The 22,373-nt window shown below is 46.2% G+C and overlaps 1 long non-coding RNA gene across 1 annotated transcript; it reads right to left on the bottom strand.

Moving 5' to 3' along the window:
• Window positions 1-19,697: 19,697 nt before the first annotated feature.
• Window positions 19,698-21,580, bottom strand: LOC147716788 (uncharacterized). The gene is made up of 5 exons (XR_015295783.1): window positions 21,510-21,580; window positions 21,041-21,158; window positions 20,852-20,944; window positions 20,658-20,752; window positions 19,698-20,141 (listed from the first exon to the last, which is right to left on the bottom strand). It is a non-coding gene; the product is annotated as an uncharacterized LOC147716788 (long non-coding RNA).
• Between the last annotated feature and the right edge of the window lie 793 nt (window positions 21,581-22,373).

The following is a 22,373-nucleotide window of genomic DNA, read 5'->3' as shown; positions in this document are numbered from 1 at the left end:
ACATTTTACTCCCCCTGCTGCTGCCACAATAAGCATGCAAAACCACTGGGTATTACATAATTTAGTTAATCCAGTGTTCAAGTCTCAGTTCTTGCTCCCAGCAGACAACAAAGACCCCTCATACCGTGTTTTCAACAGAATGCCCCACTCACATAAAAATACATAGCAACTGCAAGAATGTCACTGTAAAAGTCACTCTTTAATGCACAAAACCGAATGCACCCCGGTCCTACACTCACCGAGTTTATTAACCCCCAGGCTTGTACTGGCAGCGGGCTGGGTGACCTTCCGAGAATACAACCTAGGAGTTTAAGGGAGACAAAACAGGTAGACACGACCCTTGTGTAGTCCTTTTACCCTAAACTTTAGTCATAATCAACCCCCAACTCCAAACATGGTCCCCATACAGTAAGGAGGCACAAGGCAAACATGATCGGTGCTGCCAAAAGGGAAGATAGAAGTGAAGAGGAAAAATCAGGTCTTACCCTGGCGAAATGAGGAGAAATGCTTTATTTCTCCTTGTTTTTTTCTGTTTCTTTGTGCGCTGCATTGTGCAGCGCACAAAAAAATAGAAAGACTCTATTGATTGTTTATATGCAGGAAGGTATACCTTCCTGCACATAAACAATCATTTTAAAAAAAGGACGAGTTGCACTTTTATGTGTGCTGCCCAAAGCAGCACACATTGAAGCTACAAATCGCCATTTCAGATTGTTTATGTAGAGGAAGGGACACCTTTCTGCACATAAACAATAAATGGTGTTTTGCTGTTTCTTTGTGTGCTGCAAAAAGAAACAATCCTTCCTATGGTGCAAAGGTGCATGCATTGGCGCTAGGCAGCTGTAATTAGCGCAGGTGCAGGGGAAAACGCAGGGCTGCACCGTATTCCTGTGAATATGGTGCAGCCCTGCATTTCAGAAGTGGCGGAGCGCGGAGTTAAGTCAACTAGGCTAACGCCATGCTCCCCCACTTCACTTGTAAATATACCCCTATGTTCTGTGAAAGTTTCTATGTTCTGTCTATATGTTCCCAAAGAATGTCGGACCACAAATATCAGTAAAATCGGTTGGGGTGCCTCTCAAACTTCTGCCTAACTTCAATGAATACTCTCATATGTCATGCTCACTCATGTTGTCCAACTTGGTAAAACCAATTAGATCCCAGCATTATAACATCTCTCTAGACTTCCACCTATCTAACCAAAACCACACACACACACACACACACTAAAGTCTTTTTAGTGAGTCTAGACATATTCGTCCATCCTGTTGCCCTCAACTTCAGACCACCACAAGCCTGGCAAGTGGGATCCTTTTTTGGTATCTGGACACTATTTCAATCACAATTCTGCTAAATTCTTATTGCCAGGCAAGTAACAGCAACAGACCGTTCATGAAATGCCAGACTGTGTTCGATTCCAAGGTATCTGGATACCTTAGTTTCTGGCAATCCTGCCCCCATGAATCGTTGTCCATTTTTATGAACAAGTTCTGTGGTCCACGGTTTCCTTTTGTACATTTTTATTTCCCTTTTTATTTCGTTTGAACATAGAATTATGTTCTTTATTTCTTGTGTACGAGTAGGCTTCTGGCTGAATACTAAACAAAAATGAAAAAAGCAAATTATTATGCAGGAAATGTTGCTCTCTATGGCTTTGTAATAACTTTAAACAACCTAAGAAAAACGTGTGCATGCCTTTTTGCTATCCAAGCTCAGCCCATTGGTCAGCCAGGGCAAAGAAATAAAACTGCTCTTGTACCACTGCTGATCACCTAAGTGGAAAATGATCATGTTCCATCAGGATTGGCATATGTTACTGACACTACCACCGCAGTTTTGTGCTTACTAGTGAACTAGAGGGACCAGGTCTAGCTTGGGCCCACAGCTGAGGTCAACAACGAGTGCCCGATTAGAGTAAAGGCTTCTGGGTTCCGCCAGGGCGGATGGAATCCTCACATATGTCCTCCCTAGACTAAACTACTGGATATATGTCAGGCCTCATAGGGGGATTCCTCTATAAAAGTGTAAACATCCGGGGGATCCATCTGCAATGGTATGGCTGTTCCACAGCTTGTATTTGTCTGTGGCTCAAGGCAGGCCTGCCTACAGGATACATTTATGATTTTCCCCTTTCAATGCAATGTCCAGCTTGGAAGGAATCTACGGGGCATATTCTCAAGAATGTGTGACAACCATTGCAAAAGTAACAACGCAACTTCCAACATCGCAGTCTATCGTGGAAAAATTACGCTGTGTTAACCAAGCATTCTCAGCACAGCTGTACCATGCGATAGTCTCCAGATAACGCGTCAAATGGCAGGGTTAAAATCAACGCCATGCTGCAAAAATGCAAAAAGTGAATGCAAAAAATCTTGCGATGAGGCCAATTGCGGTACAAAAAGTTGCGAAAACCAGCGACAGGCCGGCAAATCGCACGCATCTGGTGGGAAAATGTACCATAAAACTACAGAAACAACACTCAAACAATCCAAAGCATGTAGCAACATGGATGCACCCTGGCAAAGCACAGAGGCCAACGCAAACCCCACAGCCCCCACAGACCACCAGCAAGGAACAACGGGGACGGGGACAGGGACGGCCAAGGAGAAGAAGGAGAGGAAGACGGGGTGCAGTCTGCAGTAAAACTAGATCAGCATCACGAAGGTGACAGATCACTACCATCAACAGACCCACAAGTAGACTACTGTGAATGCAGTCAGAGTGTCGAGGAGGCCAAGAGGCGCTGGCATGATGTGACAACCAAAACCACGCACAAATCCACTGATAACAGGAATGCTGCAATGGCGACAGGAGATGGGAGTCCTGCGCCACAGGAGGAGCTGGAGGAAACTGAGGCCACAGTCATCAGTGTGGAGACCGTGCAAGGAGTAGGGAGTACGGACACATCTCGAGTGGACCTGACACAACATCAACAGGGTGAGTAACGACCAGGGACTGGGGGGATGGGGGGAGATGGGCACCATGGCACACATGCACAGCGAGGTGTAGCACACTGCACACCCACAATTACCCTGGATCATGTCCCTGATCCCCGTGGAACACTCCAGCACACACACATAACAAGAAACAAGAATAAACACCCACATTGACGACTACGTAGTATAATGCGCAATGCCGACACTGCAGAACAGAGGACACAACTGGCTCTGAACTCACACAGAAACATGCCTTCTACATCTGACAGAGCTGGAAACTGTGAAGTGGGAATGAACACGTATGACCTCACATTCGTCATGGTCCTGCATCCAAATCCTGCACCTCCCAAACAGTCACAATGTACATTGTCATACAGTCTGCATGTAAACAAGAACAATGCGCCAACATACATGTCAATACAAATTCAACATGCATCTCCCCTTCACATTGCAGAGGGACACACAACACCTCCAGCATAGCACAGAAGACAATTCAACTGTGATGCCGGAGAGGACCAACATACCTTCGACACCAACGCCCTAAAACAGCCCATCGGCATCCCAAGCAACCCACCACCAGGACCCGGGCAGCCAAGCTACTTAGAGGAGAACACAGACCCTGCAGCTGACCACACAGCAGGAAGCACCGAAAGCATAGCTGGCTCACGACACTTCACCCACCCACACATGGCACCCCAATGCCAGGTGTCAGCATGCCAAAAGGAGGTGGCCGAACAGGTGTGGGTGGGGTCCAAACCCATGGAAGGCGTACTAGATCACATACATTGGTGTCTATTATCCGTCAGGGATCACCTACACCCCACAAAGGAGACCTGCACTGCCATAGAGACACATGCAGATACACATTCACAGTACAGAACCATGCCCAGGGGCACAAAAATAGCAGTCACACCCACGTTGGCTCTGCGTATGATAGCCCAGGCCACTCCCCTTACGAACTGAGTGGCTGACGACAAAGCTACATGTCCAAGCTCCAACCCCTGCCTGTGGTGACATGTCTGCGCCCGCTGTACACAGCACAATGTAATGTTGTAGGGCCCAGGGTCCTCATGCATACAACAAAATCACAGGGACACATGCAGAAATTATGTTGAAGTGGCAACGGACACATGCTCCTTGTCCCTTTATTGGCAGGGCCACATGTACAGTAACTCCTGTGCTGGATGTGTGTGGGGTGAGTGTAAGCCAGCCCGCACGGAACGCTTGGGGCTGGCAACAACTTGAACAGTGGACACCAGTGCTACGGAAACAGAAAACAGCTGCATAACAGAGTCAACTGGTGAGCAACATGGAGGGAGCCGGAGCAAGTCCAGGGGTCACCCAACATGCAAACAGAAGTGTCCGTGAGTTGCAGTGCACTGAGTTAGTGGCACCTGGAATGCTGAGCAGGGAATCAGGCAGATGATGGCATCCACGACATGTGCGAGCAACTCTGTCAGTCTGCCAGTACTACCGTTTCGACTCTAGCAGATGGCGGTTGGCGGTGGTCCTGGCGATGGTGGCGTGTGCCTCCTGCAGTGATGCCATGTCCGGGCCGGTCAGGACACAATTGGATTTGTGAGCCCTGGTGGGCCGCAGTTGAGGCAGGAGGCAGCGGACAGTGCAGGGCCACTGACACATGGCGTTGATGACCCAAAGGCCATCGCCTCAGAGGCCATCCAATATCTCAGAAGAAAGGGTCTCGGACCTGACCAGAACAGAGTTAGTGGCCCCCGATGCACAGCATCCTGCCATGGGACATTGATTTGCGGTACACTGAGGTAGGGCCACGCAGACTGGGCGGGTCCTCATCAATGTCGAAGGTGAATGTGGCGAAGGGTTGCAGGGGACAGTGGAAGGTGTCCTCCAGGGCATGATGCGGAAGGTCTGATTTTACCCGGAAGCAGCAAATGGTGGAGTGGAAAGCGACAGCCTCACTGCCAGAACCAAATCGGAATCAGCTACATGAGGATGAAACTACCCCCTAGTCCATAGACTCAGACACCACCAATGTGCGACCAGTGAGTGTCCATGAATGTCAAGGAACAGACTTAGTGGCACGGGGCTGAGAGGGGATGCAGTCTGCGATGCCGGTACACTGTTATGAACTGATGTAAATCAAGACTCTGTGACCTACTGGACCACAGTGTAGGCCGGAGGCAGCGGTCAGCAATAACCCACAGCCATGTGTCGTTGGCTCGCGATTCACAGAGTTAGTGACACCAGGGCAGTTGTCGGTAGTGTTCGATCACCTCCGTAATGATGATCCTTTTTTGCTTCTGACTGCAACACGTCATCTTCTTAAACCTCTCCTTGCGTGTAATATGTTTTATTTATTTATTTATTTTTAGAGTTTTATATAGCGCGAACTTGAACCGATTAGGTTATCAGAGCGCTTTACATAGCACCAGTTCCGTTACATGTTATCAAGCATTCTACATGGAATCAGTTACAAATACATAAAGAACACATTACCTTTTGTTCTAATGAATAGGGTATCTCTTCACACGAGGGAAGGTATACACCTGGCTCTACTCCGACAGTCACACAGGCAACTAGTCGTTAAAGCTATATCTCTAGAGACAGGCAGGGGATACACTTGGATAGTTCTGGTGAATAGGGTATCTCTTCACACGAGGGAAGGTATACACCTGGCTTTACTCCGACAGTCACACAGGCAACTAGTCGTTAAAGCTATAGCTCTAGACACAGGGAGGGGATACACTTGGATAGTTCTAGTGAATAGGGTATCTCTTCACATGAGGGAAGGTATACACCTGGCTATACTCCGACAGTCACCCAGGCAACTAGTCGTTAAAGCTATATCTCTAAGCACAGGGAGGGGATACACTTGGATACAATCTACAAATTACATAGGATCCTAGGCATTAGCGTTATCTTCAGTCTACACAGGAGGGATATGGAGGAGGCACACACCAACACAGGAGGCACACACTAACGATAAGTGTCAACTAAACAAAACTCGCATAGGAATACACATAGGAAGGGATATGACTGGTTAAACTCTAATAGACGCATAGGGGTGGTATATGGTGTAGGGACTTCAGCGAAGACCAAAGCTTAGCATTGTTGAAATAGGTTAAAGATGCCAACACAGCATAGAGGAATGGTGGGTGGGATGCAAGGTATGGAGGGAGGGCTAGAGTCCAGCGAGAACTGTCCGAAGAACAGCAGCAAAGTGTCATTCAGGGTAGCACACAAGTCGAGCAGTCCCGGAGGGAAGGTGGGAACCCAGGGGGGAGATGAAGAAAGAAGTCCAGGAGAGAAGGTGGAAGCCCAGGTGGGGGACGACGTTGGAAGCCAGCCGCAGGTGCGTCGCCATCCTGGAGAGCCTGCGGTCATCCGGCTCGGTGGGCGCGAGAGTGCGCAGGGTGGTGGGGGTGTTGGTGCGGTCACGCGTTGGCCATGGGGCGCTGCCCAGACATGTTAAGAGCAGTGGTGGTCATCCTCGCTCTGCGGTCACTGGCGGCCGCCATCCAAGGTCCAGGCGAGTTGCAGGGAGGGTGGTGCGAGGGGGAGCCTCTGCAGCACTATGTTGGCGGGAGGCTCCGCTAGGAATCAGCGAGCAGCCAGCGATCCTACCTCCCGGGATGTTGTCGTCAGGTGGCAGATCAAACGTCCGGCAGATCGCAGAGGCAGATGCAAATGCAAGCGAGGGTCACCGCCAGGGATCCATGAAGAGGGCTCACCCCCGCAGGCAAGAGCCACAGAGAGAGCCTGCGGAGTCGCCCCTGGGAGAGGCAGCAAGCGCTGGGGCCAGATAGTCAAGCAAAGCAAGCAAAGGCGCCGATCGTTAGCTGGGAGTCACACCGGGTCGCCATTTTAGGGTCAGGCAGGCGGGGGAAGGCAGATTCTAGCCGTGGCCACCCCCGGTGTCTTGCCGCTACAGAGGCCCCCGGAGACTATCTTCAGATAGAGGCAGCCCCTGCGTTCCTCAGATTTCGCCCGTCAGCCCGTCAGCGTACCTCCCATAGATAGTTGAGGTCATCGGCGCTCCGGCCGCCATTTTGCCCGCGGCCGTCCTCTCCTCGCGTCTCCTCCAGATCCAGCTACCGCGGCGCCAGGGGCGATCGGAGCAGCCACGCAGGTGTCCTGCACCTTCCGATTCCTGTGGGTGCCGAAAACAGCCCCCGGGTCACTGGGGAACCGCCAAACCAGGCTCCCGAGCAGCGCCGGAGCCGGGAGCCGAGATGGAACACGACCGCCCGGCTCGGCTCCGCCCCGTTACAAATGCCATTGAAAAATCGAGGCTCAGTTCCAATTGTGCAACCAACTCGACCGCAGTGTAGGCGGTAGGCGTTTCCTGCAAGGTGCCACAGAAGCATGTAGTTGTGATGCTATACATCGACTTGGTGTTTCAACAGAACAAGGGAACCCTTAAGGTATAGCATAGGGACCTTGGGCATTACATATTCCAAAGAACAGTGGTCCCTATATGAAAGTAGTATACAAAAAACAATGATCATACACTTAGTAAGTAGTATGTCTTCTGTCCGTCCGGACAGGATTTTTGTTTTCCATTAAGTGAAATTCAAAGTTTCTAAAAGATGTCAAGCGGGCACAGCCGTGACCCTTAACATACAAGACACAACAACGAAAAAAGTGGAAAAAGCAAGAAATCTGTCTGTGCACTTGTACTTCAGTGAAACAGACTTGAGATGTTCAAACAAACCTCACCATTGCATTATTCAATGTTACTTAGAAAGTTTGCATATGGGGTTAAAGGTCGACGTTTCGATGCCTTTTCTAAAATAGAATTGTAAAATAGAAATTGGAAACCCAGTCGCTTTTTGTTTCTGCCACTTTTTTATTTTGTTATTTTGAGCAGTTTTTTGTTGTACACCACTATATTTAATCAGTAGGTGTTATAGTTTGTTTTTTTCAGAGGTTACAAGTTTTGTAACTTGTGAGGATTGTTCTATTTGTCTGGGAGTTTACTGTGTCATACACAAGTGGGTATATCCTATGTACAGTGCTTACATTAAACGATATAAACAAACATTTATGTTACAAATATACAAACAAAATTTCCAATTAACAATTTTTACACAATATACATATCCTTGAGGCAAGAATGAACTGTACCCTACTAACTGATTTTAACACTAGACCATTTTTTGACCATTTTTTATATATTTTTTGGGTCTAGTAGCGCAAAAGTGAAATTATATGACTATTAAATATTTGTCATAATTTGTAGATTATTCAGGTCAGCTTTGCGCTAATAAAAGTTCAATTGTTCAGGTGAACCAAAAAAACGCTGACGCGTTTCCAAGCCTGTGTGTTTATTCGTCAGGCTTTTCTTCAGGGCGTAGGTTAGGTGGGTACCTGTGTGAAAACAACATGGGATGTTTTGAAAATGGGGCCTCTCTCTAACATTGAGTGAAAACACTTCACATGGTTGCATATAATTTTACCTTTCCGCAGATAATAGGTCTTCTGTCTGTCTTTAATAGCGCTTCTCACTATTGGGCCGTTCTGCAGGGGTAAAGGGCACAATGTATAACTGTTCAATTTGTTTGAACAATTGGTCTCTTTTCATTTATTGCTAAAATCGGTTAAATGTCAGGACGTCACTTTACCTATTTACTCTGTAGGAGCGGGTCTTCATTAGGGGTTCTGTTTTTCTATTTTCGGATTGCTTTAACCACGCTTCTATATATACACACACGAAGGCGGCTGGGTCTGATCTGGTGAGAAAGGTTTGGGCTTAGGTTAGTTTAAGTCATTGAGCTTTACCGAGCGTTATTTCCTATGTTTTGACATTGCTTACTTTGTGTTTCAGCCCGCAGGCTGACCGCTGCTCGCGCACCGGAGGCGGCGTCCTGGTTATCTCGTTTTCAGATTTCCTGCGTGTAGCTGGAAAGATGAAAAAATCGTTTTAATTACGCGTTCCGCTTTTTTGCTCATGTGCTTCTGTGCTAACCTCGGTAGTTATCTTACCTGAGGGTTTTGGTGAAAGTTTCCGATGTCTTCCAGCCGGCTTCTGTGTAGAACGAATAGTTACACAGCCCGAGTCACAAGACTGGTTGGTTTTATTCGTGTCATGTGTTTACAGTGTTTATGGGAGATGTAGTCCTGACATGTTTGGGTGTTAGTGTTTTCTGCAGAGGACGTGTTAATATCTTTCAGGTTCTAATTGTTCATTAAGTCCTGTATCCACGCAGTTGAATCTCATGATTAAATACGCTTCTCTCCTGAGTAACAGCGTTTCCACATTACCTCCTCTTAATGGAGCTTTTATTCCGGAGAGAACCGACCACCTCAGATCTTTCTCTGTATGATTTGCATCTATGAAGTGTTGAACCATGGGTGCAGTTGTTATTTTTTGTTTGATCCTAGAGCGGTGTTGTGCCAATCTTTGTGTAATTTGCTGGTTTGTTTTCCCTATGTAAATTTTATTACATGGGCACAATATTACATACACAATATTTTTGCTTTTGCAGTTGGTAAACTCTTTGTGGCTCCATTTTATGTTGTTATGCTCGAACATGGTCCCTTCTATGGTACTTGCACATGCTATACATGTGCCGCACTTATGGTGTCCTTGCACTGGGCTCAAGTTCCATAGGGCGCGCAGATCACTTTTTGCTTTTGATGTGCCAAGGTCTGCTCGTATTAATTGTTGACCTAAATTTCTGTTCTTTTTGAGCGCAAACATTGGTTTGGCAAATGGAGCTTCTAAGTTAGACAGCAGGTGCCAGTTCTTCAAAATTATCGATTTATATCGATTTGTGAATGGGCCGAATGTTGTTACACATACCAACTGTTCTAATGGTTTTTTTACTTTATTGATCAACAGCTCTTCTCTTGGTGTGAACCATGCACGTTTTGTTGCGTGCTTCAACATTTTTTTCGGGTAGCCTCGTTTCGCTAATTGTTCACAAAAGATTTCTGCATGTGTCAGATAATCTTCTTTTCTGGAACAATTTCTTCGAATTCTTAGTAGTTGGCTATATGGTAGGTTCTCTTTTAAGCTTTTAGGGTGAAAGCTCCGGTAGTGGAGAATGGTGTTCTTGTCTGTTTGCTTTCGATGTAATGTGGTGATTAATACTTTATTATGGTGAAAGACCTCAACGTCTAGAAACGTTAAGCGTGAATCACTGTGTGTCATGCTGAATTTGATATCCGGATGCCTGCTGTTGAGCCATTCATGGAACTGGGCTAGTTGTTCTGAGGTCCATTCCAATGGCACCAGATATCATCTATATAGCGATACCACTTTTGTATGTGTTCGCTATATAGGTTGTTTTGATAGACAAACCTTTCTTCGTACAAGGCCATGAAGAGCACTCCCATCTCTGGGGCATAAGGACACCCCATGGCAGTGCCCTTCACTTGCACGTAAAAGGTGTCCATGAATCGGAAATAGTTTCGGTTTAAGGCCATAGTGGCCAATTCAATTATGAATTTTGTGGGCACTCTCTGTGGTTTTGGCCTGGTCTCTAGGAAGTACTCAATCGCCTCAAGTCCTTCATCTTGAGGGATCTGGGTGTACAATGAATATACATCAAACGCTACCAACAGTTCTTTGTTGTCATCAAATGGAAGATTCTCTACTTTTCTAATGAAGTCAGCTGTGTCTTTGATGTAAGATTTTACATCACTCAAAAAGGGTTTTAAAAAAACGTCTACATATTTGGCTATAGGTTCTAAAACCGAGTCACAACCGGAGACTATCGGTCTTCCGGGTGGCTCTTGTAGATTTTTATGCACTTTGGGCAGGAAATAAATCACAGGAGTGAGTGTTTTTTTTTTTTTGCTCATATACTCAAATTCCTTTGGGCCCAATATGCCTTCGTCTAGTCCTTCTTTGAGTTTGATGAGAATTTCTGTTTGAATTCTGCTCGTTGGGTCTTCTGGTATTTTCCTGTACCATTCTATATTGTCAATTTGACTGGTTGCCTCTTTTATGTATTTATCTTTTTGCTAAACTACCAAGGCTCCCCCCTTGTCGGCCGGCTTAACCACTATGGACGTATCCGCACTTAAATTTTTGATTGCTGCCTGCTGGTCTTTTGAAATATTTCTTCTAAGGAAAGTTTTTTATTGGCCCAACTGCGTGAGTGATGACAGGACTGCCTGCTCAAATGCCAATATTTGTTTGGGAACCATTTGTGCTGTCGGAGTGAAAGTAGACTTATTGGCTAGATTCGAGGGTTCTGGAGGTTTTGTCATTTCTTTGTTATGAAAAAAAGCCTTTAATCGTATTTTTCTAAATAGATCATGTGCCTCTATTTTGAGATTTATTATGTCTGTGTATGTTGAGGGAACAAATTTGATCCCTAGTTCAAGGACTGATCTTTCATGTATGGTAAGCTGTTTGGAAGAGAGATTAATGATCGAAGAGTTTGTTATGTCTTGAAATAGTTGTTGTTGCGAGTTCTCATTTCCCATGCTTGTTGTTGGGGTTGGGGCTTGAACCTTACCCGGCCTCTGCCTTCGCCCTTCCCATGTAATAAAATTTACATAGGGAAAGCAAACCAGCAAATTACACAAAGATTAGCACCACACCGCTCTAGGATCAAACAAAAAATAACAACTGCACCCATGGTTCAACACTTCATAGATGCAAATCATACAGAGAAAGATCTGAGGTGGTCGGTTCTCTCTGAAATAAAAGCTCCATTAAGAGGAGGTAATGTGGAAACGCTGTTACTCAGGAGAGAAGCGTATTTAATCATGAGATTCAACTGCGTGGATACAGGAATTAATGAACAATTAGAACCTGAAAGATATTAACACGTCCTCTGCAGAAAACACTAACACCCAAACATGTCAGGACTACATCTCCCATAAACACTGTAAACACATGACACGAATAAAACCAACCAGTCATGTGACTCGGGCTGTGTAACTATTCGTTCTACACAGAAGCCGGCTGGAAGACATTGGAAACTTTCACCAAAACCCTCAGGTAAGATAACTACAGAGGTTAGCACAGAAGCACATGAGCAAAAAAGCGGAACGCGTAATTAAAACGATTCCTTCGTCTTTCCAGCTACACGCGTGCGCATTGTCAAGGCTTTAACCCACGGTTTATTTCTTGGTAGATAGCCTGACATAGCGGTGCTTACCCTGTAGAACCTCCTACTGATCGCCTCACAGTTACCACGTAGGTGCTAGTCAAAACCTGTGTAGCCCATATTTAGACCTCATGTCAAACCGTTGTTATTGGCAGTATGCACGCCCAACCCCCTCTGTGCACAATTCGAACAGACAGTGCACACTACCCACTTTAGCCAATGTCAATATCGTTTTGCACGCCCATGATCTTAGGAGAGTGCCATTATGCATGTTACCGCCTTAAATATATTCTCACAGTCACTGCGCCGTATTCTCTCGCATGACGCCACAAACTATGTTTCATCCGGACTCCTCACTCCTCAATTGTTTTAAACACCCGTCACGGACAAATGACCCACTTTAGCCAATGTCAATATCGTCTTGCACGTCCACGATCTTAGGAGAGTGCTGTCATGCATGTTAGCGCCTTCATATACTCTCACAGTCACCGCGCCGTTTTTTTCGCAGGATGCCACAAACTATGCCTCACTCCTCAACTGGTTTAAACACCCACCACGGTTAAATGACAGAATGCGTCACCCGAAATCACTCATGTATAGCCATAACGGATCTTTGTTATATGCCTGTTACTCATGTTATTTTCTTTTGTTTTCCCTCCCTTTTCTTCCCAATGTAAATATGTTTGTAAAGTAAATGTAACGAAAAGGCTTAAATTTTACTAATGGTGTCCAAGACAACAATAATGTCATCTCTTGTCCTGATGATGATGACTCTATTCTAGGAAAGGCATCGAAACGTCGACCTTTAACCCCATATGCAAACTTCCTATGTAACATTGAATAATGCAATGGTGTGGTTTGTTTGAACATCTCAAGTCTGTTTCACTGAAGTACAAGTGCACAGACAGATTTCTTGCTTTTTCCACTTTTTTCGTTGTTGTGTCTTGTATGTTAAGGGTCACGGCTGTGCCAGCTTGACATCTTTTAGAAACTTTGAATTTCACTTAATGGAAAATAAAAATCCTGTCCAGATGGACAGAAGACATACTACTTACTAAGTGTATGATCATTGTTTTTTGTATACTACTTTCATATAGGAACCACTGTTCTTTGTAATATACATCGACTTGGTGTCACCACATCGAAGGGAGTATAGTGATTTAAAGTCTGCATTGCCATGTGTACCCGACCATTGCACGATCAAGACTCAGTTCCAAATGTGTGACCTACTCGAGCTTAGTGTGGTCCGGGAGCAGTAGTCCGCGTGGGCCTACAGACATTTGTGGTTGTAATGCTATGCACAAACTTGGTGGCACCACAACAAAGGGAGTATAGTGACTTCAGCTCAGCCATACACATCGTCCTCAACCATAGTGTAATCAAGACTCAGTCCCAAATGTGTGACCTACTGGTACGCTGTGTATGCCTGTAGAGTCCGTCAATGAGAAAGGAGTACTGCAGGCCTTGCTCGCGGAGGACGTGATGTTCGTAGCAGGTTGCCAGGGTCACGGGCCTCGGGCCTGGAGCTTGCACCGGCACGTGGTGGGCCCTATTCGACACACACCGGTGTTGGCAGGTGGGCATTGAGGCCTGGGTGTGCAGGTGCGGGTATGACTGGTTTGGGGACCAGCGTCCCGGGGTGCAGCAGGCACACAGGATCGCTTACAACCCCGCTCATGGCGACGGCATCGGCCTTGTGGCAGGTTGAGAGGCGTTGATCTGGCAGAGACGTTGGGCATTCGGGAAGAGAACCATGCACAGATCTACGTGCCTTTTATTCACACCCGTATGCTGGCCTGGAGTACACCGGGCCAGCCCACTCCTCTCACGCTTACGGGGGGGACGTAACAAGCTACATTTCCACGTTCCTCCCCACTGGTTGGGGTGACATGGTTGCGTCCACTGTCCACTATGCTCCATACACTCAATACACCAGCGGTGTGTGTTGACATGGATATGTGCGTGGTCTACATACTGCAGTCTGTCCAGCACATCCACGCCACACTTGGCATTGTGTACATTCTCATTCATGGGTCACTTGCCTCCTTCACACATGCCTGGTCCCTACCTCTTCCCACATCCTGCTATTGTGTGGCTGAGGTGCCATACCGTTGATGGCTAATATACATGGCTGGCCCAGGATTGCTGACTTTGTCTGCGCTTGCCTTGGTGTTGGTCGGGGGGCAGTGCGAGTCCGGGGGGTGGTGGCGGTGGGTGTTGTGGCCCTCTTGGGTGTCCCGGCCGCATGTTCAGTGGCTCCATGGCATCTTTTGTTCTTCAGGTGGGGCTCTGGGCTGGCCTCCCTTTTGTGGTGCAGGCTGTGGTCCGACTTTACACCAGGTCAGAGCAGGTGTTCGTTTCCTTCTGCTAACGAGCCTTATTGCATGTTTTGTGATCTTATCGCCAATCTGGCTGGTCGTTGAGAATGTTGTGGAGTGGTGTTGTCGCTCTGTTTCTCATTAGCGATAGTTGCTATGGCAGGTAAACTGGTGCTATTGGCTGTTCGCACCAGCTTGTGAATGGATCGATAAATTTATTGGAATTTTGGCTGAGGTGAACTGCTGTTAACTCGGCGATAGCTCCTTGAGAATATGCCCCTATAGGTGGTTTACAACCTGAGGTTTAGACTTAAGAGGTGTCATCCATTCTTCATAAGGGGGTCAGACAATAATAAAGCATTTTCTTCCAACTTCTGCCCTGTTCTGTACTCTTGCCAGTAGTTTCCTACTGATAAAGAAACTAGCTAGTTCCCTCTCTTCTGCTATAACTGTAGTAGTACGGGGCCCAAAATCAAATAGATCTATTTGGACAATTACCTCTTAACTGCAGCCAGCTGGCTTGAATACAGGAGCTGTTTTAGGAAGGTCCCATCAAGAGCATAAAAGGCTTACTGGTATTCAGTGCTAGGACTGACCATCCTTCATTGGTCAGTGCTTCATGGACGTGGTTGAGTGAATGGTGCTAGTAAGCTGCCATACTCTTCATTAAGTTCCTTTAGTACCCGCCATTGTTTTGCTGTGTTGTGTTTGCTTAAGGCCAGCCTGCAATTTAGCAAAGTTTTACCTCCGCCCAATTCTAAGTCTTCGACAAGGTCCAAGAAAAAAGTCTCAAGTCCTTGCTACGTTACCACCCCATCCTCTCTGGTAATACCTCAGGTAATGACCTCCCACAGTATTATTGGATCCCTGTGCACTTCTAAGTTGTGTGGAAAAAGTAAAAGTTCACATTTTCTCTGATGCATCTTAGTTTGGCGAATGGCTGCAGCATTCTTACATGTATTTTTCCCTTAGATGATAAGAGCGAGGAAGACAGGTAAGTTGAATTGGTCAGATGGAGTTTAGCAGACATTGCTACTGTTCTAGGTATCATCTTGGCGTGTTTCTGCTTGTCTTCACTGATTGTCCAGATCTTTCACCCAGCATTCTTTAAGAGGGAAACGGCATTAACTACTAGCCCTGATCCACACATGCTGTTACAACTCAAGCATTACCATGCATATGCCTTTACCACACATGCCTTTACCAGGGCCGGACAGGGAACCAAAACCGGCCCTGGCAAAGTGCTCGGCCGGCCCCCCTCCCCACTCGGGGGGTTGGAGGTGCCGCCGAGCGCTTTCCTAGGGACGGTTTTCGGCTGATTTTGTTGCGGGCCGATTTTGCCGCTATGCTGCATAAACGGCCCTGTAACAAAATCGGCCCCATGGGCTCAAAACCGGCCCCCACCCTTGCTGCGCACCGGGGGATTGCCCGGTGCCCGCTATGGCCAGTCTGGGCCTGGCCTTTACAATGATTTTCGCTGTAAAGGCAATAACGGCACATGCATGGTAAAGATAGTCAGCGCTCTAGACTCGGAGCAAAACGGGGGGTGTTCGAGACTTAAAGGGACTTCCTGCCCAGACAACATGTAAAGGATCGGGAAGCGGATGGGTGAGTAGTTTTCTGGGCAGGGTATGGGTAGGTTTTAGGGCTGAGGGGCCGGTTTTAGGGTTCAGGGTGGGGGGTGGGGGTGTTTTTAGGGCAGGGAGGTCAGTTTTAGGGCTCAGGGCTGAGGGTGGCATAGTTTTCAGGGCTGGGGTGCCGGGCTTTAGGCCTTAGGGTGGGGTGTCAGGTAATTTTTAGGACTGGGGTTCGGTTTTAGGGCTTAGGGCGGGGTTTTTTAGGGCTGGGGTCAGGGTCGTTTTTAGGGCTGGGGGACGGTTCTAGGGCTCAGGCTTGGGGGTTTTTAGGGCTGGGTTGGGGTAGTTTTCAGGGCTGGGGGCCAGCTTTTATGGCTCAGGGTGGGTGGTTGTTGTTCAAATCCCACTATATGTTGAATGATAGTATTCCCCCATGGCACATCATCTACCAAATATATTTTTGGAGACTTTCAATTTAACAGCACAAATCTATTGGTACTGTATGAAGTAAGTTTTGCACTGGCGTAGCTAGCCACTTTACCACCTGTGGCCGTCCCTGCGTTTGCCGCCCTCGGCGGCCGCATGTAAGAGCAGGGGGGCTAGTGATTCCTGCATTTGGCACCACGCGGCGGGTGCATGTAAGAGCGGAGGGGAGGTCCCCGCTCGCAAAACTCATGCCCCCAGGGACGGACCACCCCCCAGCCAACCCCTTTGCTACACCACTGAAGTTTTGAAGTACATACATGAAGCTCGGAAACAGGGCAGGGTATTCATGCCCACTATGAAAACCATACCTTACCCAAGGGCTGCATGTCCTCTCAGAGGGCATCTAGTAGTGTGACCAAACACTATCCTCTCTTGTCATGTAGATGCCTAGGTATTTAAAACTATCATGTTCAGTTCGAAGATGTGATTTTCCGCTGACCACCCCATATCTACTTGGTACTGGATATACCACAGATTCACCTCAGTTCAATTTCATATTGGTATAGATACCACAGTGATTCAGATGAATTATGTTAGGCTCCATTCAATATGGATGTCCCACAGATCAGGCCATATCATTGGTGTACAACTCTATAAAGTCTTCCAAGTCCTGATATCAATATAACTCTTTTACCACAGGATTGCACCTGGTCCAGCCACAGAAATTAAGCTGCTAGCCTAATGGCACCTCTGCCTTCTGGGATTGGGCACAATAGCCCTGCTGACCTAGATGCAATGTACCTCCATAATATTGGTTCTATGTTGATTTCTTTCATTCCTTGCCATAGGCACACTCTATGGTCTTGCTTATTTGATACTTATAAGCATCAGTGGTTCCTAAAGTTTGTGGGATGTGGCAAGGGCATTTTCAAGCTCTTGACATTATGATTGATCACCATATGTGACACAAAACTATTCTGGCCCTGGTGTATGAGTGCCTTCACAATTCCTAGTGGTTGTCTACTAGTGACGCCATTTGCAAAACACCTTTCCCTCGACATTAATTCTGGAACTTGGGCACTATGGCACAAATAACTCCGCTGATTTTCAAGGCTTTGGTATTAATGTTAATCACTGCTTGTTTTAGGTCTTCTGCAACAGTGTCAATCTTAGCTAAACTTTTTTGTACCATTTCCCACATATGGGTACCTATCTCCTTCCTTGCCTTCATGAACAACTGGGCGGGGAAACCATAGGTTCCTTAGGTTTCCCTTGTTTTTTTTGCCTCAACTGCTTTGCCTAGTTGCTCCAGTGAAGGCTTCCTGTCCAGCATATAGTGGATAGTGAAGGGTTTTATAGAGCCCTCAGCTACTCAAGAGAGTCCTGGTGTCATAAGGTCTGTGAATAAACAGATGAAGATGACAATTACTGAGAAAAAAGCAGATCTTGAGCTTTTTCTTAAAAAGCAGCTTCAGTGTTTGTTTGACACACGTGATGAGGGAGCTTGTGCCAGCCAACTGGGCCCAAGAAAGAGAAGGAGCAACTGCCTGCTGTAGGCAGACGAACTCTAGGAATGTTGGCCAGATGATTATTGGATGAGCATAACACTCTCGCCGGGCTGTAAAAAGAAATCGTGGCAGAGAAACAATCATGTCCAGACTGTAGGAGAGCTCTATGCGTTAAGTGAGCTGATTTAAAAAGAACAAATTTTTCAATAGGTAGCCAGTGCAAATTATGCAAATGTATGGAGATATGTTTGCATCTTGGGATACCATGAACCAACTGAGCTGCTGCATTCTGAAAAGTCTGGAGTTTATTCAAAAGATACTTTGGCAGGCCTGCATATAATGCATTGGCGTAGTCCAATCTGGACATCACCAGGGCCAGTACAACTGTGATCTTAATTGGAAATGAGAGGAAGCGCAATCATATTTTTGCTATGCGTAGGATGCCAAAGCATACACCAACCACCGAGATAATTTGATTGTGGAATGCCATTTTATTATAACACTTAATCCCTAAATCTTTTGCAGAAGCTGCTTGGATTTCCGGTGGGGGCACCCCTACAGGTCAGTGGAGATCCAAGTTTAGAACAAAGTTATGTCCAAAGTTGATCACCCCTGTCTTCAGTGTTACACTTCAAATAGTTGTAAGTCATTGTTTTGTTTTTTTGCAGTTGTATATAGCGCTAACTCGACCCTAAGTGATCACAGCGCTTGACATAAGCACCAGGTGTATTACAGATGGACACATTCATTTTTAGGCACGGGGAGATTAAGTGATTTGCCCAGAATCACAGGATGCTTGAGCCTCCCGTCAGACTCAAACCTGGTTCCTCAGCTTCAAATTCGGCAGCTCTAGCAGTTAAACTACAATCTCCTTTGGAAGACAGCCGAGAAACAGTGTTGATTAGCATCTGGATCAATGCGCACCCCTTTGCTAAAAGCAAAGGAAATCTGGGTTTCATCTACGTAAGAAATAATCTTAGCCCCAAATGATTCCACCACCTTGGCTAGGGTGGACATATAGATATTGAAAATGGTGGGGCTAAGTGCTGAGCCATGAGGGACTCCGACTGACACCCTTCGGCTAGCAGAGGAATAAAGGAGGTAACTAGACTTCTTGACCCCGATCCTCAAGGAAGGACTTCAGCCACTTCCAGGCATTGTCTCTAATGCCAATCTCAAGCAAGCGGCATGCAGCCTGGCATATGGGACCACGTCAAATGACAGATCCAGCATTACCAGGACTACCCTATCGCCAGCATCAATGGTACCTCTTATAAGATCAAAGACATCCATCAAGGCAGTTTCAGTTCTATACCCAGGTCTAAGATCCAGTCGCAGCTCTCATGACTCGTGGGTGGGGGGGCTGGGTGGTTAGGTCGTGTGGGGGTTCTCGTGGGTTTTCGTGCTGGGGGGATTTTCAAAATAAATTTTGAAAAATGTACTTACCGATCCCATGCCGACCTCGCTCCTGGCCGGGTCCCGCTGCTGGAACAGGAAGAAGGCAGCCTCCCTCCCCTCCCCTAAGCCAATCACAATGCTGCAATGGCAGCGTTGTGAGTGGTGCGGACGGTGGCCAGCCAGGCGCTTGTAGAAAGGCCATTTTCTCTATGTAGGCTGCATGCAGCCTACATAGCGAAAATCCAGAGTGCGCATGACTGGTTTGGTTGGCCCCAGAGGGCCGACCAGTCACTAAATATAAGACGGGGCCCCCTGGAATAGATGTAGGGCAGACTGGCAGGGGATAAATAAATCCAAATTCAAAGAAGAGAGGTCTGCCCTTTATATTTTAGTTTAAGGGCTCATAAAGAGTCCCGCAATAGTCAAACAACACAACTGTGAGCTCACTGACTGTCACGTCACCACAATCAAATTCTCAACACAGCTTCAGAATAAATATATAGTTTTATTTTCATTTTTCAAAATATAAATTTGATTTCAGAAACATGTAAAAACATCATCCTTCAAATAAATGCAGAGCACAGTGATGGAATCACAATATACATAAATACATATCCCCTATGCACCCTCTCATCTTTCATTCAAAAACAGACTCATTCCACTCAGATCAACTAACACATTCAAACCATTTATTCAATTAACAAAATACAAAAACCTCAAAACCCATCACACACAAATACACTGAGGTAATTCTGCGGTATCCTCTCAGCAACTTGCTGGGGAAATGCCAGATGGTGTAGGCAGAAAAGATGGTCACCACGCCGACGCGCGTTTCGGGGCCAAGCCCGATCTACGGCGGCACCTTCATCAGGGCATGTATACATGGGGGAGCAAAAGGGGGGAACAGTACAGTTTTACAGCCGTGGTCACTCTGTGATGAACAAAAGAGACAATTTTTAGAATCACAATACACAATTACATTCTCTTTTCACTTCATTTTCTAAAATACAGTTACATACAGTTACTTTGAAGAGGCAAACACGGTTATGTCCGTGATAAAGTAATTAGATTTGAGACCAAGTCAAGTTTATATATTGTCCTTCTTGTAACAGTCGTATTCTAGGCAGATAAGGTTCAGTTCACAGAGTGCGTGCAGCGAGCTCAAAGAACTGTGCATCTTAATAAAGGCCTTATCGCACTGTGATTAATTATTAGCCCAAAAGGGTCATGAAGCAAAGGAATCCCTTGAGGAAGACAAACAAACGCTAGTCAAAAAATACAAAATGTAAAAAAATATATCAAAAAGACATTGCACACCATGTACAGGAGAGAAAGCTTGGGACAACAATAGGAGCTCTTGTAATTAGCTCTCCCAGGAATCTATCAATGGGGTTATTGGAGGCGTTTTTCTGGTCTAAGTAATGTAGAGCTATGATAAGATATATACCTTATATCCACAATGTGAGGGCAAGGTGCCACTCCCGTTTCTCCAGGAGGTTCAGGCCGGTTAGATAGAATGAAAAAACTGACTCAGGATGGACTCTATTAGGAGACAGGGAAGACAGTTTTTTTCCGTCAGTTTCTAAAGTTTCTGTCAAGGGGGCGTGTCGTAACACTCCTTACTTTTAAATCAAGACTTACTTAAGGATCTTAAATAGTAGCAGATGCTTGTTTACTCCGCCAGAGTGTTGTAAATGCCCATTTTTTCAAAGCAAAACTTGAGCAACAGATAACCTGTAAACAAAAAATGAGGGAGATTTAATAGTGGTAGCGAAAGTTCTTCATAAAGATGTCTAAACCTCACGTAAACAAACGTGCTTTAAAACTTACTATTCAGGCAAGATATTTCTGTTCTAAACCGCTTCTTCCCAGAAATTGATTTTCATGGCTCAAAGGCCCGGTAATTGTCCAGCCAAGACGGCTCTCCGATATTAGTAGGCTCGGGGCTCTAAACATAGAGAGAGCAGGAGATGATATAAGTATACCGAAACTGATGTCTAAAACAAAATTACATCTCGGGCGTTTTGGATGACTGAAACGCTACATTCTGACACCGTATATAATTAAAATCAAAGGCGTTTCTGGGGGCTGAGGTGTTACATTATAACACTGTATTCCGTAAGAGCCAGCAGTTATTTGCATTTTCTCTATCAGCCGATCCACGATTGTGGTGCATACGAGGCTGGGTCGGCGATTTCGATTTTAAAACAAACGGCCAGGAAAAGAAACCGTATGTACAAGAACCAAAGCCAACAGGCTGGAATTAGGGCTGGGAACCTCAAAAGTTTAGAGAGCTTACCTCCGAGATATGGGTCAGTGATTCTCTTATCGGGTCCTCCGGCGGCAATCACAGCAGCCCGGGCGTTCAGGAAATCTAAGCCGGGTTCCTGCGGTTTTTAAAGCATGGGGAGGACACACCTCCCTTCCCTCCTTCTCTTTCTTTCCTTACTGATCAGGGGCGGGCTCCAGCTAATGAGGAGCACACAAATGAAAAGCCGGGTCGGGTTTCCTTATTGATCAGGGGCGGGCTCGAGCTAATGAGGAGCACACAAATGAAAACCTGGATCGGACCCGGAGGACGATTGATGTTTTAAAGGGAGAGAGCCTCATTAGGGGCCAGAGCAGGGCCCAAAGATGGAAAACTAAAAGCAATCAGCGATAACGGGACAGATCCACCCAATCCAGTGAAATAAGGATAACATAGCGGCCCGGGCCTATCACGGGTTTTTTTAATGGAAAATCCATCCAAAAGATCCGACCTGGAAAGGAGCAAATTAAAGAGCACCCAGGTGTCAGATATATGCGAGGGTGCACATAAGCATAAGGACAAATATAAATCGCACCGATCACAGCAGCATAGAATAACCATATTCATGGTTTTAAACAGATAGGAAAATCCCTACAAGATAGCGTTCTCCCATGGGCAGCACTCGTTCAAACCCATATTGACAGAATCAAGAAAAAAGATCCAGTACACCTCACGTTTTTTTCTCAGCAGTGTGGCATCCTTGCCAGGGATGTTCCGAATCTTTTCAAGAAAGGACCATTTGAGATCACTCTCTGAATGTTTGGCCGTGGTCCAATGTGCCACAAGTGGAGCCCCACTTTTCTGATTTCGAATATTTGACTTATGTTCCCCAATCCGGGTTCGGCACTCACGTCC

Source organism: Lissotriton vulgaris, chromosome 5 (assembly GCF_964263255.1).
Source record: "Lissotriton vulgaris chromosome 5, aLisVul1.2, whole genome shotgun sequence".
Lineage (NCBI taxonomy): Eukaryota > Metazoa > Chordata > Amphibia > Caudata > Salamandridae > Lissotriton > Lissotriton vulgaris.
This window is presented reverse-complemented; position numbering and strand designations above follow the sequence as displayed.